This window comes from Xiphophorus maculatus, chromosome 1 (genome assembly GCF_002775205.1).
Source record: "Xiphophorus maculatus strain JP 163 A chromosome 1, X_maculatus-5.0-male, whole genome shotgun sequence".
Taxonomy (NCBI): Eukaryota; Metazoa; Chordata; class Actinopteri; order Cyprinodontiformes; family Poeciliidae; genus Xiphophorus; species Xiphophorus maculatus.
Window position 1 is genome coordinate 12,464,729 of NC_036443.1, and position 18,507 is coordinate 12,483,235.

Consider the following 18,507-nt stretch of genomic DNA (forward strand, 5'->3'; position numbering starts at 1 on the left):
TTGCAGAGGGACTGTTGTAACCCTGCACTTGCCCTGTCAAATATAGCTCCGACGTTACTACAGCCAGTCACCGCAGTGATGCAAAGAGGCCCTCATCGCCTTATCTTATCCAGTATTTAAAAGAGGATGTTTCCTCCGGTCATTTTAGCACCAGAATGCAACATGGCAGAATCTTCTAGACGCATTCCACAACTGCTTTGTGGCTTTGCATCACATTTGACAATGTATTGATAGCCCCTCTGGAGCTGTGAGGTCAAACATACCTAGAGCCGCAAAGGAAGCAAAACGAGCTCAAAATCTTACCTGAGGTGGACATATGGTGCACATAATAAGGCAGAGCACATCACAATATCGTGTTGAAGGGCTTAAGGATGTGCACTTCTAAACCTATTACTGAATATATAACTACGAGTATCAGGGTTGACAGAATGGGACAGAGCAGATTAATGTCAGGAGGACAGTGAAGACGCTGACGGAATAAAATCTAAAACAGTTGCAGGGGGACAAACTATCCGACCTGCAAACTCTGGATAAATCAAGCTTCTGTCTCTGTACTCACAAATCACAATAGTTTTACAATGTAGAATTAGCGTCATCTAGCTCCGTCCACATTGCTACCCCTGGTAAAGAGGTGAAAAATGTATTCGAATAAAACCATGTTTAGAATAGAAGAGAACAGAATAGGAATAATTTATTTATTGCTCTCCGTGCTAAAATTCAGCTGTGCCATCATGAAAGTGACAGGCAAACGCAGGCTTGCCGATTCACCTCAAGATAAAAAAGTGAGCTCAAAAAGAAAAGAGAGACTCTATAATAAAGGCAAATTAACAAAAATAAATTGTAAAAAGTGTGCAGTTAATAAAAAATAAAATACTCAAACTCAAAACATGCAAATGAATAGATAGAATAGATTTACAAGAAATGGAAAAACTTATCAAGTTTGTTGAGAGCGGTGGTGGTTGTAGCCTAACACAGGTATGTCCAAAGCGTGGCCCGGGGGCCACCTGTGGCCCTTTAAACAATTCTGTCCAGCCACTGACTGCAGCTCAATATTGGTATAAATTTGACCCTTTTAATGACAAATTTGATTCTTCCTTAATGGAAAGTGTTACGCAAAAAGTATTTTTATTTTTATTTCATAGTAAGTATCGCTGTAAACATACATAGATTCCTAAGTTAAAAAAAACAACTAAACTAGAGCTCAATTCCTCTATTAATCTTTTAATCTTTATACAGTTGATCAAATAAGCTGAAAGACAATTCTATGTTGAAATTCTTGCTGAACAGATTTTTTTTAATTACAAAATTATTTAACATTTCAAGTTGGAAAAGCAATTTGGTCCCCCAGAGCACTTTTGCAACTTTGGGATTCAGGCCCATGTTGAAAACAATCTGGCCACCACTGGTCCAACAGCTACTGGGAGGAAGGATCTGCAGTAACACTCCATTGTGCCCCAGTGGATGCAGCAGTCTGTCGCTGGAGGAGCTCTCCAGTTAACAACAGCTGGGAGACATCGTCCAACAGAGATGTTATTTTGGAGGAGTTAGTTTGGTCTCCCACCACCTGCACTGGGTCAAGGGGGCATCTTAGGACAGAGCTGGCGTTCGTGATAAGCTTATCTAGCCGCTTCCTCTCCACTGTAAATAAGCTGCTCAAACAAACTACATCACAAAAGATGGCTGATGAACCACAGAGTCAAAAAATGTCTGGAGCGCCCCAATGAACTCCAAGAGACCTCAGCCTCCTCAGCAGGTAGAGTCTGTATGGCTTTAAATGAAAGCAAGTATACCATAGACTGCAATTGCTGTTGTTTTTTGTTAGTCTGTTTGTTTTTTTGTGATTGATGTTTTTTTTTACTCTATGGTATTACACTGGGAAAACTAAACAAGGTTTATGTGCTTTGTCATATTTATACCCCAGGTAAGCTAGAAGTCACTGATGACTGATTAAATCACTGAGTTCAACTTCAAAAGGCAAAATAATGCAAAACTGATTCAGATACATTTTGTTATTTATTGGAACATTTAGGAGTAATTTTGTAAAGATAAGAACAAAAGCAACAAAAGTATTTTCTAACATCTGTATTTTTTCACTGCAGAAATGTGCGCATATTAAATGCTAGATTTTTCTGAATTGATCAGTATGTAATGACACAAAATAAGTCACAATTATGGGTTTTTACACATTCCTATCGAGTATAACAATGGAAAAGGAGGGTGCTGTGTGTCATTGTGCTTATTTTACAAAATAAATGAAAATTGTCACAAAAAAAAACTCAAGAGTTTTTATCACTCTCCCTCCTCAATATTTACACGCAACAGGCACGGAAGCTGTAACAGTCTGCCGTGTGCGTGTGTTTGTTTTGCACAAGATGAAGCTGCTGTCTATTGATTAGCCCCGCTACAGAAAAAAATGACATTATACGCACTGTGAAATTCAGCATTTTTTTAACCTTCAGCGATGCTTGTCATTTGCTTGTAAAATAAATATATAAATATACACCAGGAGGAAGACAAGGGGGGAGAGAAAAAAAATCACTAAAGCTCTTTTGCTGTAATTGGCTGAATAGCAAGGGCAGCAGAAAATTTACAGGCAGACAACAGTGTGAAGGGGACTCGGTCACAATGCAAAAAAAATCTAAGCCCTCAGCACCAGCAAGGGAGCGAGTGAACCAGCCAGCGCAGGGAAGAGGAAAGGAAGCGTCTAGGTGGCTGTCGGGCATATCTTAACTACCACAATGCACTTGTCTCCCCCTGGCTTTGCTGGTAAGCTGCAGATCAGAGTCCATTTTCTGGACAAGTAAAGTAAATAACCTGAGTGAGCGTGCAGAAGACAGTGACAGGGAAAGAGAAATCCCCCAAAGTCACAGTGGTGACACTCTACTAAATCCAATCAAACTGAGGAGAAAGAGGGAGAGGAGGAAGGAGGGAGGAAGAGATCCTCTTTGGTTCCTGTGCGTGTGTGAGTGTGTGTGTGTGTCCAACAGCATTGATGCAATAACACCTCATTCAGTGTTTAGCCCTTCTCAAAGGACAGGCAGGGATAACACTTTAAACCCTGTGGCTTTATCTCCTGCAGATTTTCCATAAAATGCCAAGCCAGGGAACCGGGGCCATGTGACTACCATGTAGGTCAGGGCAGACGGGGGGTAGAGAGAGTGGGAGGTGGAGGGAGAGGTGCCGGGTGGGGGAGGATTGGAGTTTTCTAATGGAACTGTTGAAAATAGCAAGCGGTAACCAGATTAGAACAATTAGCATTTTGTCCTCAAGACGATGCAGATCGGAGAAAGATGGAGAATTTAAACTCAAAAACAGAACGGAGAAAACTTGCAAGTGACAGGAAATACACAAGTTATAAGTAGAAAAACAAATTAAAGAGAAGTTATGGAAAAAGTATATAATTCCATACAAAAATATTCACCCCTGTGAAACTTTTTCTCATTTCTTCATGTTACAGCAAAATCTGCAGTATGATTCACTTGAATTTTATATGACAGGCCTATAGCAGAAAGAAAAATAGCTGATTTAAACAATAATAAATCTAAATATTGATGTGCAAATGTACTCAAGAGCCTCACTTAGTATACTTTCACTGCCATTACAGCTGCAGGTGTTTGGGAGTTTTATCACGTTTGCACATGCAAAGACTGAGAGCATCTGTGAACTTGCAAATACTTGCAATTGGATTTAGGTCTCAACTTTGACTAGGCCATTTTAACACATATATCCTTTGATCAAAACCATTTAATTGCAGCTCTTGGTGCAATTATGTTTCGGGTTGTTGTGGTGCTGGAAGACCACAATATTCGGTTGCAGTGTTTAACAGGTTTTTCTAACAGCATTGCAACATATTTATCTGTCTTCACATCAGCTCTTGCTTCACAGTCCCTGCTCAAGAAACAGGGCACATACAGTACATATTGTGCATTCTAAATGGCTTTAGCCAAACTACAAATTGGTCTTGGTTGTTTTAATTGCCACTTACCCATAATAACCTGATTTGTGGAGTTTACAACTAAGAGTTGTATTTTCAGGTGCTTCTCCTACCTGAGAATCTGGTTCTGAAGTTCCTCCAGATTTGCCATTGGCCTCTTCACTGGTTCTCTGATTAGTTTTCTCCTAGCCAGGCCTCTAACTTTATGTGGATATTCATGTCTTGATAGAACAGAGCTCGGTGAGATGTTTAAAAATTGAGATTTTGTTTTATAAACTAAGCCTGATCTCAACCTCATCCCAGCTTGCATAAAAGGCAGTTAAAAAAAGGGAATCATAGTAACAAAGCACTGAATGCAAAGGCATGCCGCACTTTTCAGACTTCATTTTTGAAAATGTTTGCCAGTGTCATCATGGACTTCCTTGATCGGATCTTTCACATAATATCCAAATAAAGCCTCTTGAAGTATGTGGTTGAAATGTGACGAAGTGTAAATATGTTCAACAGTATGATTACTTTTCCCACTGTTCTGAAGTTTCTGACGGCTGTTATTGTTTTAGACACATCTAAGGTCTGTTTGTTAATAATCAATAAGACACCTAAGTACAGATGCAGCAAAGATAAGCCTGCTTCTTACAGCCTTATCTGTAAGTTTGAAAAGTCAGTGTCGTTAATGGAAGAAACCTTCTCCTCCATAGCATTAGTCAATAATTAAACAGATGTATGACCAATGAACTGAAATATATTCCTTAAGTGTCACAATTTATTTTATCTGTGGGTAAAGTCTATCTCTGTGCACCCAGCTGATGATAAACTAAATTAATGGTGATCACTGAGCATAACTAGATCTGTTGTGCAACTACTTAACCCACTTATCGCTAACTGTGCAAAACACCTGCCTCATTATATGATAGGTTTTTTTTTTGCCAACACAGTGTGAGACAAAGGAGTAAAAACTTTACAGTGTTAGGAAGTATTGTGACCTTATAGCAAGTCCACAAATTCAATACACTCTCCATCTTGCCTCCAAATCTTGGGTTTCTATGAAAGCGTTTTCTGGCGAACGAGTTGATCGTTATCCATGACATTTTCAGAATACAGAAATATGTCAATATTCTGAAGCTCGATGCGCTTCTATAATTGAGCTAAGGAGCCCTTAGTTTCCATATGCTGAGGGCACAGAGAATCCCAGGGGAATACTAGTGACGCTTGATTGAATACAAAAGATGGACGGGATTAGGGCTGGTGTTGCTGAGTGACCTTGACTTATTTTATGACCCTCACCCTCAGTTAATCACACGATTCTGCTCTGTTCAATAAAACTCAGGTACCAAAAGATTTTGCCCAAATGGTGAGTGTGTTTCCTCCCAGGCATCTGCATTTCTATACAGTTTCCTACCAGCTCTGTGCAACCTGGCCTCAATCAAACTCAAAGGCACCATCCCTGTGAAAACAGTATTGATCAAAACCCAGCATCTATCCATGCATAAGAGCTTGTTTCCATTGATTTTTCCTATTTGTGCTAGAAAAAAAAAAACTATAATGGAGTTGATATGAATTACAGGGTATTTTGCCTCAGTTCATGAACACAAACCAGATAGCGCCAACCTTTTCCACAGAAACGGGATAACAGTTTTTGGTCTGTTTTGCAGGAATCGATCATTTTAATTTATTTAAAGGATTTACACAGAGCCGGCCTGCAGACGCCACAAGCAAGAGCAACTGGGCGGTCCACGGCGTAAACATGCGTGTATCGGAAAATGTTTGCAGATGACCAGCAACGTTTCATTCCATTTCGAATAAATTACATCTTGCCTCGCCACTAATGTGTAGCTGCACGGTAGATAATACTTGTTGTTGTTGTCTAAATGCAGGTTGCCTCCATGTTTTTATTTTTGCAAAACTCTATCAGCACCTTAAATTACTGTAATAAGACGTGTAAAGCACATAAAAAATTGCTTTGCAAAAGTTGCAGCCCACCTTTGCATTTCTTTAAACTCTCCCAGTTGCCAGGTTATGTGAAAAGATTTGCTGTCTCTAATTCCCAAGCTCAAGGCTGATCAGTGTTATTCAACTGACACTTCCCCTAAAGCCTTCTGACATTAAGCCTTTATAAGACAGTTATGGGTATTACATTGGTCTTGCAACATAAACTACTTTTTATTCCTTTACTATTGTGTTTAAATATAACAGCTACAGCAACAGATTAAAGTCAATAGGCTACCTCCGACCTTGTTAACAGGCTATTATTGCATTGTTATCCTTGGAGTGTCTTCTGTAGGTTTTGAGCTCGGGGGCCTTAATATTATTGAAGCAGCTAAGGTGCAGTGTAACTGTGGAATATACTAGTAATGCCTGTTTAAATTTATTTCAAAGTCCATCCTCATTCATATCATTCTGGGCCAGGAGAACTCATAATAATAAAGCAATATGAGCAAACTCGCTCTTATTATTCAGAGGGAAAATCGCAGAGAAAATCCAACTAACACACCCCCTTAAACCAAAACAGAGTATTGTAAAGCGGGTAAAGAGATTAAAGTCCATGCCATGCTAAATCGCAGGCTTACCTTGTCACTAAAGCTTATTTATGCTGACCCCTCAAAACTATGTGCTGTAAATAAATAAAATGAGCTTTGAATTGTATCCCGCTTTATTGCAATGATTTTACTCCATGTTCGGTTTGACACACCCAAAGATAAAGTTACTCAGTGCAACCTGAATGCACTGGTTACAAAGTGAGATTGTTATAGGAATTGCTCAAATTGCTTTTGTGTCAAAATATTTCTTTTTTGTGATAAGTTTGAATAACAGATGCCAGGCTTAAATCAAAGGCAGCTGGATTTTCTCCCAGTTTTTTCTAAAGACGTTTCAACACCTATCCGGGAGTCAATGTCAACTCGGGAGGCTCGCGGTTTAACAGCTTCAAGTTCGGAGCTGCTGCTTTTTAAGCACATGGCGGCTAGGTTTGCAATCAGCCAAGCCATTTGGGGGTATATTGCCACTAGTCAAAGTGGCAATATACCCCCTTAAATCAGTGTGAATAGATTAAATTATTGTTGCAGTTTGAAGATTCTCAGTTTATACAAATATCCATCTCAATCACACTTACATGACATGCTGAACTTTATGATTTGATAAAGAACTGATAAAGAAGAGATTTTCTTTACTACCCAACCCAGCTAATACTCAGAAAATGTATCATTCACCAGACAACTTCATTATCTGGATTTCTAAGAAAGAAAAGCAACTATCTTACTTGAGACAACAACATTTTTTTGGTCATTTCAAAAGAAGAGACTTTTGAAAACTGTTTTCCTAAAACGGCGACAACTACAAAGTTGGTTGACTGGTGAACCAACTTTGTAGTTGATCACCGGTGGCAAGAAAGGCAAAGTGTTCTTCATTGAGTTCTTTTAATATTTTGAAAAAAGGCTTCAAAGTCTGAATTTTTTTATGAGAACACTTTGACTCACTCACCACACAGGCTTTTTGAGGCCATCTTTAAACCATTCGTATTTGTTCTAGGACTTATTGGGCAACAGTGGAGGAGGAAACAGTGTTGCCTCCTTCATTCATGACTCACCTCATCTCAAACACTTGCTCGCAGAACCAGATTAAGTCACCTGTGGATGATTTCCGGTACCCACAAACCGCCCTTTCTCTTAATCTGAGACGATCATCACACATGGACACTGTTCTTTAGAAAGCTCTGCAAAAGCTGTATTTCCTGCAGCATTCCTCAGGAAATAGAATCTACCTAAATGAGCTGCTGGTCATCTTCTACTCTCGATACCCTGTGCTTATCCATCACTTGGTGTCTTGGCGCACCACAAAACAGGACAGGTCCAAACTACAATGAACAATCAGGTCTGCAGAGAAGATCATCAGGCCTGACCTTCCCTACATCCAGGACTTGTACAGGTCTAGGGGTCTCTGCAAACCTCACACATACAGGACATAAACTTTTACCTTCAGGTCAGTGCTGCAATTTGCAAAAACCAGCCACTACAGAGACAGATTCTTCTCACAGGCTGTCACTCTTATCAACACTTAGCAGTCAGTCAAGTCGGGGCGTCCCGTGTAGTTATAAAATGAACGCCGTCAGACAGCGGATTAATTTTTTAAAATCAATTTTGGCACATTTTATATATATTCTAAATTTTGTATTTACGATTCTTATGTAAATCGATTTTTTTAGCACATCCCTACAAACTACTTTTTAAAGCAGGGCTTTTCAAAGTGTGTTCAATGCCCCCATATCAAGTGGTTCTACACACACCTAAAGCAGGAATGAATGGATGGAACATCAAGCATAACAGCAGCAAAATGTTTACAGATATAAAAGCAACATTGCAGTTTGAGGAGGTGCACAATACCTCACAGCAGTCATATGCCAACCTAAGCATCATGTTGTTGTTTCATGACTAATGAAAGGTAAAGACATTACACAACAAATACATAACAATTAGGTTCATATTTTGTCTGGAATGTTATAAAAACTGGAAAACATTTTTAAATACATTTTAAATGTAAGTCGGGAAAAGTAAGGGACCTTGAAATGGAAAATATCAAAGTCCTTGCAACCTTGCAAATAGTTGGAAAAAATAAATCTACAAGTGATAAAAGGCAGATTTCTTTTTATGTTCTGACTTGTTCCATTTGCTTGGCCAGCTCATTTCAACAGAAATTTAGCCACAAGGCAGAAATCAAAAACCAATCAAATCTGTGTTTAACTCAGCTAGCAACATATCGGTGCAACACTAATTTCCACCAGAATTTTTATAACCTAAACATAAAGCTCAGCAAAACTGAAAGCACTGCAATCAAGTTTGAAGTGTATGTCGTGTATGTCTTTTATTTTGTATCATAAAAATCAGTTTTATTGACTATTGAGAATAACACAAACTTTCATGTAAGTTTCCAACCTGTGAATGTTTTAAAAAATTATTTTATCCTCTTGATTTGCTTGGTACAATACAAAAAAAATGTGAATAAAAAACACGTACCTTGGAATCATGGAGAAAGTTTCTGAAAGCTCAACAATCTCCCCCTATCTAGATCTTTGGATGGAAAAATAACATGACGCTCCATCTTTCAAAGATGTACTTTTCCTAAAGCATTGTTGATTGCCCTGTGTCCATTACTTGGAGGGATTATGATAATATTCCACATTGTGCTCGGCATGATGCACAGGAAATTCAATACTCAAAAGGTTAATGCAATCAATTAGGATGACAAAGGAGTAAAGTAAAACCCTCCTGCTCGTGGAAAAAAGAGACAGGAGAAGAGAGGGGGAGAAAAGGTATTGAAAGCTTGAATGAATGCAGAAAGAAAAGAGGCACTTGAAACGACAGAAAAATGGCATTTATTCAGCACGTATCATCCAAGGCTGACTAAATGGGACACACACAAAATGAGCACAAAAAGGAAAAAAAAATACCTCTTAGATAGTGAATTGCATCATTCAGCACTTGGTCAGTGGTAATTGAACAGAACAGGAGCAATATTTTTGTTTGAAGGTAATCAGATACCTGAGCCAAGGAAGAAATGGCCAGTACCAGAGGCTCGAACATCGATTCATAAAGCTCGTAATGTTCTATGGACTTTTCCCACCACTCTGAGTCAAGTTTTGTCTCCTTACTCAAATCCCACATGCATTGTTCCATCGGCTGAATATTAACAGCACAACAACGGTGTATAGGAACGATATCTTTTGTTATTTAGATAGATGTTACAACGGCATACAACACAAAGGGAGCCTCATCATTGCAGATAAATGGATAAACTTGGTTGGCGGTATCGAGCTCTGCAGCCATTGTAATAATCCATATTACCTTTTCAGCCTCACACTGTCAAAATGCTGATGTATTAATCACATTTCTGCAATCCTCCGTGGCTAATGGTGATGTTATGAGGAGTCAGGGTGGCAATATTTCTCCGACGTCTTGCAATGCCTATTTTCTGCCGATAAGTTGTGCAAGGAGAAAAGCCTAAAACCTCGTAATCCACTTAGGTAAGGCAGCAGACTTACCTACCTCTGCACACAGACAGCCTCATAAATCTGCTGCACCTTTTGCATTCTTAAAAGACCGTAAATAAGCGGCGGAATTCGTCAACCCGCTTTGTTTGTACCAATGAAGACATGTTGCACAAGTCAAAAAAAAAAAAAAAAGAAAGAAAACAGTACAGGCACAAGCCCTAACAGATACTCTGTCTGCCTGTCTGTGAGTTCGATTTACCTCAGGAGGAGCAAAAAAAAATAAAAAAAATCAAGAAATACAGAATTGAAACTGAGCTTTTTTCTCCTAAGTCTTGAAAAATAAAGTTTAGAATATATGGATAGTCGCTTTTTCATTCTGCACGTCAGTTCCTTTGAGGCCAAATAATGTGTAGACAACAGGCAACACAAGCCTTGCTTAGGAAGTAACCAGGGCTTAATGTCTTCACACCAAAATTCTGTTTTCCTCTTTTATTTAAGGGGCACAACTCTGTAATTTGACCTACATCACATTTTTCTGTTTGGGCATTTTCAGGTCCAGCGGCCACGTCGGAGAAACAATGAGCCGGATTGGGCTTTGAAGTCGGCCCCCAATGAAAGTGGAGCGACTGACACATGAAATGCCCTCACAGCTGGGCTGCCCCCAGTCAAAAGAAAAACAAATACTTTGACTGAGAGGGGGACACGCCACTCCTGTCTGAGCTTCCTAAGGCCCTGAGCCACCGCCGGGAGGTGGGCTTTCACGATATGCCTGTAATGATGGATGGATTGGGAAGAAAGTCTATTCACATGGAGATGTTACATCATAAATATTTACACAGGGTTGCCGTTTCCATGTAAAAGCCTCTGCTATGGAAAAATCCAAAATAAGTGCAGGAGAATGAAAACTACAGAAAAGCAGCCAAGTGCTCATTTTGGAGCGTGTGCAACAGTCGGTGATACAATAATACTAATCTGAGTTTATGAGTTGGTGTTTTCTCAGTGAAACAAATTATCTTTTCTACAGCAGACTGCGAGCTGTATTTGCTTTTATGCCTGACTGAATAAACTGCTGTGTTACAGAATCACTGGACCTCTTTGAACAAATCCTGAATACCAAAATACTAAAAAGGGAGAGTTTGACTTTGAATTACCAACATTTATTTCCCCTTGTGATTAAGATCTACAAATGGAAAACAAAATAGAAATAGGATGGTAATATAACCATCCTATTATGTTACCTATTAGCCAGTAGCTGCATTTTCACTATGTTTATAAACCATTACCATCTTGTCAGTCACTCTCTTCCCATTTTTTACTACCGCGTTCTTTGTTGTTGTGGTTTGTATGATTGTAATGAAATGAATTATAATTAAAAGTACCTCTAAGGCTTTACAAATGGAAAAAGATTGAATCACTCTTAAACAATGCTAAAAAAAATAATTTCTGTTGAGTGTTGACTAAGGTGTAACCCAGATTCCTTAACCTCTTAACTCATAAGGATTTCAGAGAACCAACGTCTAACTTCTAAGTGTTGTGGGCGAAACTATTTAGAGGTTAAAAACTGTAAAGCAAACTTTAGGTTTACCTTGAAGCCAACGCTAACCTTAGAAGTGTTCGCTGCGAAAGGTTTGACATTGGCAGTGTTTTTGCATTGGAAATGATCTTGTCTGTTATTGCTTTTTATTTTACTTTTTTCCAAATTGAGCACTTTGCTGTCGCACAAAATATTTTAGTGTAAATACTTAGCAAAAGGGAGTTCCCTAATTTTTTAGTAACCTGATGAGGAGTCTTACCAGTTATATGAACAGACAACAACTCTAGAACTGCTTTTTTTATACTTTAAAATAAAAGTCTCAGATATAGACCCTTAAATCTGTCAATTTTATGTCAGTGGTGCTCTGTAATACCTAACAATAAAACAGAATAAACAGAAATACGGTACTATTTTATTATCACGTTACACCCTTAGAAAGAAAGGAAGAATGCACATATGGTTACTGAGCTCACCCTTACTTTATATAATAACTATACCTGAGATACAGCATCTTTCTATGAGAGGGGGCAGAAGTGGAGAGCAGACACACCATTGTTGTTGGCAAACAGTCATACAAATTTCTTCTCACTGAGTTCAATTAAAAGCCTTAAAGTCCCTTGAGATTATCCCCACTAACCAATGAAAACAATTTTGGTGGTTTAATTTTCCTCAGACTGTCTAGGAGAGGAACTCCATCTTTTCGAAAAGTTTGTCGGAGCCACGAGGAGTGGGGAGAGAGCAGAGGGGGTGTCAAGGCCTCATGTTAGAGCCAGTTGGCCTTTATGATTAGTTTCATTAACATACAACAAAAGCCAATTAAGCTTACTGTGCTCAGTTATGTTGTTGTTTTGTGGTTAGACAAGCAGTATTACTCTGGACTTCAGCTGAATCTCACTTAACTTTGCTCCATCCTACTACAAGCAACCTGCTCAAAGCACTCTCTAAGGCTGTTACAAAAGGGAGGGAATAAAAAAATATGTACGTACAGCGTATTTCTCCGAGGCTCAGTGTTCGCGAACAGCAGAAATTGTGCAACATTATACTATGAAACTGCAATAAAAAGTCAATTTATTTGAAGGCCTCTGCACACATCCTTACAAGGGACGGCAATAATGGTGCAGGACTCTGTATGTGGGAATCTGCAATTGCAGGGAGGTACACCGGGGCCCTGATTGATGCGAGGAGTGTGTCTTCTTTCTGGTTCGTGAGTGACACCAGCAGAAACAAAAGAGTGCGGTGTAGCATTCCACCTCGATTCACAGCCACGCCAGCCCCCCGGTGTTAGCGAGGGTCCCTGGTTTGACATGAGACAGCCCAGACTGTCACTTCTGAATGTTTAGATCCCTCTTGACTAGGAGGCCAGGGGCAAGGGCTGTTGTGTGCATCCTCATGACAGACTCCCACATCAGCATTGTGCTCATACTGGCTAACATCATTAGCACAGAAGGTTTCATCTCACGGAGGGAGAGGGAGGAAGGAAAAAAAAAAATCAACCCAGTTTTTTCAAGTCACAAGTCATTAGCGTTCTCTCGAGAGTCAAATTGTACAGAGGCAGATTTTTTATCAGCAACAAAAGGTTTTATACTCTTGTTAATTTGGTGGATGTCATCTGCACTTAGATGCCTGTGTCTAATGTCTTACAGTAATAAATGCCACGCAGTGAAAAAATTGTATTATTTTATCAAGATGAGAATGTGGGACGGAGTTACAACAGCATCCAGACATAACAGGCATAAAAAAAAAACAACACGACACAATTAACACAACGGTGTAACCTGGATAACAAGAATTTGGCAAACATGCTTGAAAAAATCGAGACAGCGCATTGCTAAAATGCTATTTATTACTTCCACCTTAAGCAGTTCCAGTTCTCCAATGGACTGTTAAGTGTCTATTTGTGTGTTTTTTGGCATTGTGACTTCTGCAAGTCAGGCAAAAAACCCCTACCAGCTGCCCCCACGGCAGCTCATGTCAGGAAACATAACTGGTGGTTTTTTATGTGTCAAAACTGCCTTTTTGTTCCTGCAGTTTTGAGTCGCTGGAGCCTGGCAGGGCTTCCAACGCACTCTGTTGTACATTTTATTCAGTATAGATCCGTCACACTAAGACAGAGAGATAGAGAGTCAGAGAGAGACGGAGAGGAGGAAGAGGAGGAGGAAAAGGGGAAGGGGGAGTGGAGGGGTTCTCTTTGGAAAACAGATACATCAGTGAGCCTGTATAGTGTACAACATTGCTGTGAGTTAATCAGTTGGAAAATAAAACGGTGGGATTCTAATAAGTCATTTGTCAATTTTTACAACCCCCAGACACATTGATCCGCGGGGATTAATGAAGATGCCTGATATTGTTGGAGATATGAACAGGGGAGATGGTGGGGACAGTAATCAGTCATGTTAGGGATTTGCCCTACCTCGTTTCTCTCTTCCTGGGGAGTCAATCCGTGCAGGGGTGGGGGGCTCGTCTCATCTGAGAAAGAAGGCAAAGGGGTTGGGGGGGAGAAGAGCATTAAAAGCCTGGACAAGGATTACCTCTGTGGGCTGTGCATAGTGCCTTGGGAAAAAGTACAAACTTGTTTTTATTATTATTATTATTTTATGTGATAAAACCAACACAAAAAGAATCAACTATTGTATAGTCTAGTAAACTGAGACTGGTTTGCCTGTACAGGACTAGATCTGTATGTAACGGCTACATTTCAGTGAATTTACTGTCCAGTTCAAGCTTTCTGGCTGAAGACATATGGCGTCTAACCTTTCGATATTAATGTCTACACTCTGGTTCAGTCCATGTAATCAAAAACCATATAAGCAGATAACACCAGTATCATTTCAGGAATTCTTAGGCTGTCGGTTTATTTGTGTTAAAAACATTACCGCGCATCAGATCTGTTTGCATCTGAAAACAGAGTAATATTGGTGGCACGGCAGAAATCAGGAAACTGTCATGATTTAAAGGTTTAAATTTTGTTTATTCCTTCAGCATGTCTACTTAAAGTACAGACTGTAAGAGTTTCTCATTTGTCCCTGATTTATTTTGTTTATGTTCCAAATACTTAGGGTATCCAATAAAGTGCAAGATATATTTATATTTCAGAACTTTTTAAAAAAAAAAACTATTAACATTAACCTTCAGCTCCTGAATTAAAAAAGCTTCAGGTTAATTGTTTTCCATTTTATGATATGAAAAGACTTCCAAGTGTATAATTTGAACCACATTTGTCACAAACTTCAAACAATATACTTTATTGTAATATTTTGATATAAAACAACACAAAATATGGAATAGCTGGACACTGAAAGGAAAATGATTTGTAGTTTTTAACTTTTATGTGCATTTGTATGCTTATAACTCCAATAATCCTAAATGAAACTTACTCCAACTAACTTTCTTCAAAGTCACCATTAGTGATAAGTATAAGAATCACATGAAGCCAGTGCTGAAGTGCTTATAAGAAATCCCATTTGCAGTTTGTCACAGTGATAAAAATTATACTGCAAAAATATGGAAGAAGGTGCAATGTGATCTTCATGTACTAAAAAGCATGGCCTATCCATCCTAACATGCACGGCTCAGTCAAAGTATAAATCCCACTTATAACTAGTTGCATAAGTTTAAAATTGCTTTTCAAGCTGATGGAGAAATACTGTGGACATGTAGTAACTGTAACTTCAGCAAAAGATGGCAGTCAGAGGTTTGAATACAAATGCATGTTATAATTACAGTTTTTAGTTTATTTCAAAATAATAAAAACAAATTCAACTTTTCTATGTTGCTACACCTTGAGTTGGTATATCTCATAAGATTAAAATATATTGAAGATTGCGGTTGTAACGAGACGAAACGGGAAAAGGCTCAAGACGTGTGGATACTTTTGCAAGGCACTGTATATGAACATAACGTTCCTGCATTTGCATAGCTCCTCCACGCTGCAGTGCATGCTTATTAGAATAATGTGACTCTAAAGATGATGCTTTTGTCCAACCCTGTCCTTTTGATAAAAACAGGCCCCTCATCTCAGTTGGAAGAAAAGGATGATGGAGGTTTGCGAAGCTCTTTGAATGACAGGGGGCTACGGGAGAGGGTACAGTTAACCCTATGGGGAAGGAATATATGGTGATAAACACGGCTAAAATGTAAGGTTGATTGCTTCATCTGAGTCCTTCTTTCATTAGTACATCCACAGAAATCCAGACAAAGTTTCAGTGTTGTACCAGGAAGCGCCGCGTCTTAAATCCTCTCTAAAGTTTCCTAACCTTGAGAGCACATGCACCCTAGAAAAAAGTAATAATAATTCTAACCTGATCTTCCTACTTATTTTATATCTCCCCTCAGCAACCCAACTTCTTCTCGGCAACAGTGCAGTTATTAATTCATGAGGCACTAATTAGTTCTTTGTTTAATTTTGTGTTAAACAGACTGACCGGAATGATAACGACTCGCGCTGTAGCTCTCCGGTCCCATGCCACTCCTGTTTGCTACAACAAGGGAGCATCGTGCGACTAGCATGATGAACCCAATTCCCTTCTAAGTTGCACTTCATTAAGTCAAAATGTGACAAGGAGCTTAGAGGAAGAACTGGCAGATCTGATCATACATAACAATGCAGGCCCAGTAAGTTTGAGGGGAGTGAACGGGGGGATGTGGAGCGGGGGATAGTGGAATCCAGCATGCATGTTGATAATTTTCTATTTTTAACCCTTGGGGCCGTCTTTCATTTTCCTTTAATTGTTTTTGTTCAGAGCTGCACTGTCCTCTTTTTAAATTGCAGCTCCTATCAACTCTCATGATCAACCCCCTGTGAAACATTACAGGCAGACAAGTAAACAACAGGGTTGCCCTTTTCTTCTATAACGTATGGCAAATTCTTCGGAAATATGTGTGACACACCTTCCCACTTAACTTCTGATTCGAAGGCAACTCACGCAGAAGGAAACGGTTGATTGACACAAAAGACGTGGAGCCATTTCAATAAAAGAGAAATGAAAAAGGAACGATTTTGACTGCAAAAGTTGAAAAACCTGCTGGGGGAGACTGCAACTGAGATTCAAATTTGTTTAGGTATTTGACCTTCTTGAACTTTCTTGCATTTTGTCATGTTACAACCTCAAATTGAGACAGATTTTACACGATGGACTGATGACAACGATTGAAAGACTACTGTTACAGTTTGAAATACAAAATGAGTTGTGTGCATTTAAAGCTGAAGAATGTAACTACTATATATAAAAAAGTTTTTTGTATATTTGTTACAGCTGCCATTGTCACCCTCCCTTTTCCTCCCTGTAGTGCTACAGCTCCTCTCTCACAGCGGAGCCTGCCATGAATGTGGAGGCTAGTTAGCATGATGACAGATAAGCAGTTTTCCTGAAACAGTAAGTTGTTTCTCCATCATTAGCACAGCTGCAGCAAGCCAGCAATCTTGAGCAGCACATACACAAACATGATTGACAGTGTTAAGACCCTCCTTCTGGCTCTGATTGGTTGTTTTTGACCAGGAGCTGAGCATTTTTCAGATGGAAGTAGGAGCACTGGGAGGAAGACATGAACAAATATGTAAAAAATTAATTATAAAGGTTACTTACTGTATCTAAAAGTTCAGCCCCCTAAGCCATTACCTTTTATTGACTTTGAACTACGCTTCACTGCAAAGAAAGCAGAACCTTTAAATTATGTCTCCAGCAGATGGCTCATGTAGAATCGGAAATGTTTGCCCATTTTGTTCGCGAAAACATTCAGCTTTAGGGTCATTGTTCTGTTGGAATGTGAATGTCAAGCCGTTTGCAGCATCTAACAGGATTTCTTACACGAGAGCTTTGCATTTAGCTCCACCCATCTCCCAATCAACCCAACACCACAATGCTGCCATCACTACGTTTCACTTATGGGTGTTATGTTTAGGATTGTGTAGTGTTACTTTATCGCTGCATATTGAATTGTGAGGGTCAAAAAGTTACAGTTTGGACTCATCTGACCAAATCGCATTCTTCCACATGCGATTTTGTGTCTCTTAAATTGCACACACGTGCACGCTGTAAAGGATTGGGATACTTCTGAAAATGATTGGCTGAACCAAATTTGATTTACTGATGTACAGTAAAGATGTCTGGATATACAGTAAATGCACAGTAATTTTTAAAAAATTTATTTAAAAACAATTTTTTAAAACAATATTTGATTTTCTTTCCACTCAAATCCATGACAAAATGTGAGAATGCATACCATTTGTTTTCTTATCATGCTACATTTTCTCTGTAAATTAAAAATATATACCATATTTTCTGTATAACACTTCCTAAATAAAAATTTCAGACTGTTCAAACCAAATCAATCAAAACACCTTTTGGCTGACAGAAAAATACGTCTATTGGTAGAAGCTTAAAAACACACAGCAGGTTGACCCTTGAATGACACACAGTCTCATGCTTTGTGTCTGAGAGCACTTTACTCATTTACAAAGTGAAGATTCTCTTTTCTATCCTTTTTTTTATTTTTTCCCTGAGGCAAATCATCTGCTGAAACGCACCGCTAAGATGTTTAGCCTCTGCAAGTATCTTCCCACTGGCTGAAGATATGATAAAATCAAAAAGCAGACAAGTAATTACACTGTATAATAGGCAAGATTGGCATTTTCAAAATCATTTTCATGTGGATGGAAATGACATTGCATAGACTATTCTGTATTCACTGGTGCAGATAAATAAACAAGGCATGGAGAAGAAGGGTGGGGGTGCACACAGAACGCACAGTACAATAGCAAGCAGGTCAGTAATTAGAAACTCTGTTTGCACAGTAATAATTTTAATATATTCATCAGGAAACAGAGCATGCCTGGCATGATAAAATCCCATCAAGAAACATATCCCAACTGCGTTAACCTTTTAAACAGGCTGGCAGCACATTGCAGAGAACCTCGAATAGATGAACATGAACGTGCACCTCCACTCATCCATATATTTTGAAATTTCACTACAATAAGCTGTTGATGCAGCACCAAGGGAATATGCAGCCACTTTTACTATACAAAAACTCCTGAATGTTTATTGATGGCGCCAGAAATGT

General features: G+C 39.0%; 1 protein-coding gene across 2 annotated transcripts in view; it reads right to left on the bottom strand.

Moving 5' to 3' along the window:
- The window catches only part of casz1 (castor zinc finger 1), a 215,705-nt gene that overhangs the window by 105,865 nt on the left and 91,333 nt on the right, over positions 1–18,507 (bottom strand). For both annotated transcript variants that reach the window (XM_023327638.1, XM_023327703.1), the window contains one exon: positions 13,859–13,914. The gene's annotated coding sequence lies outside the window, so the exon portion shown is untranslated. The remainder of the gene's footprint in view (positions 1–13,858; positions 13,915–18,507) is intronic.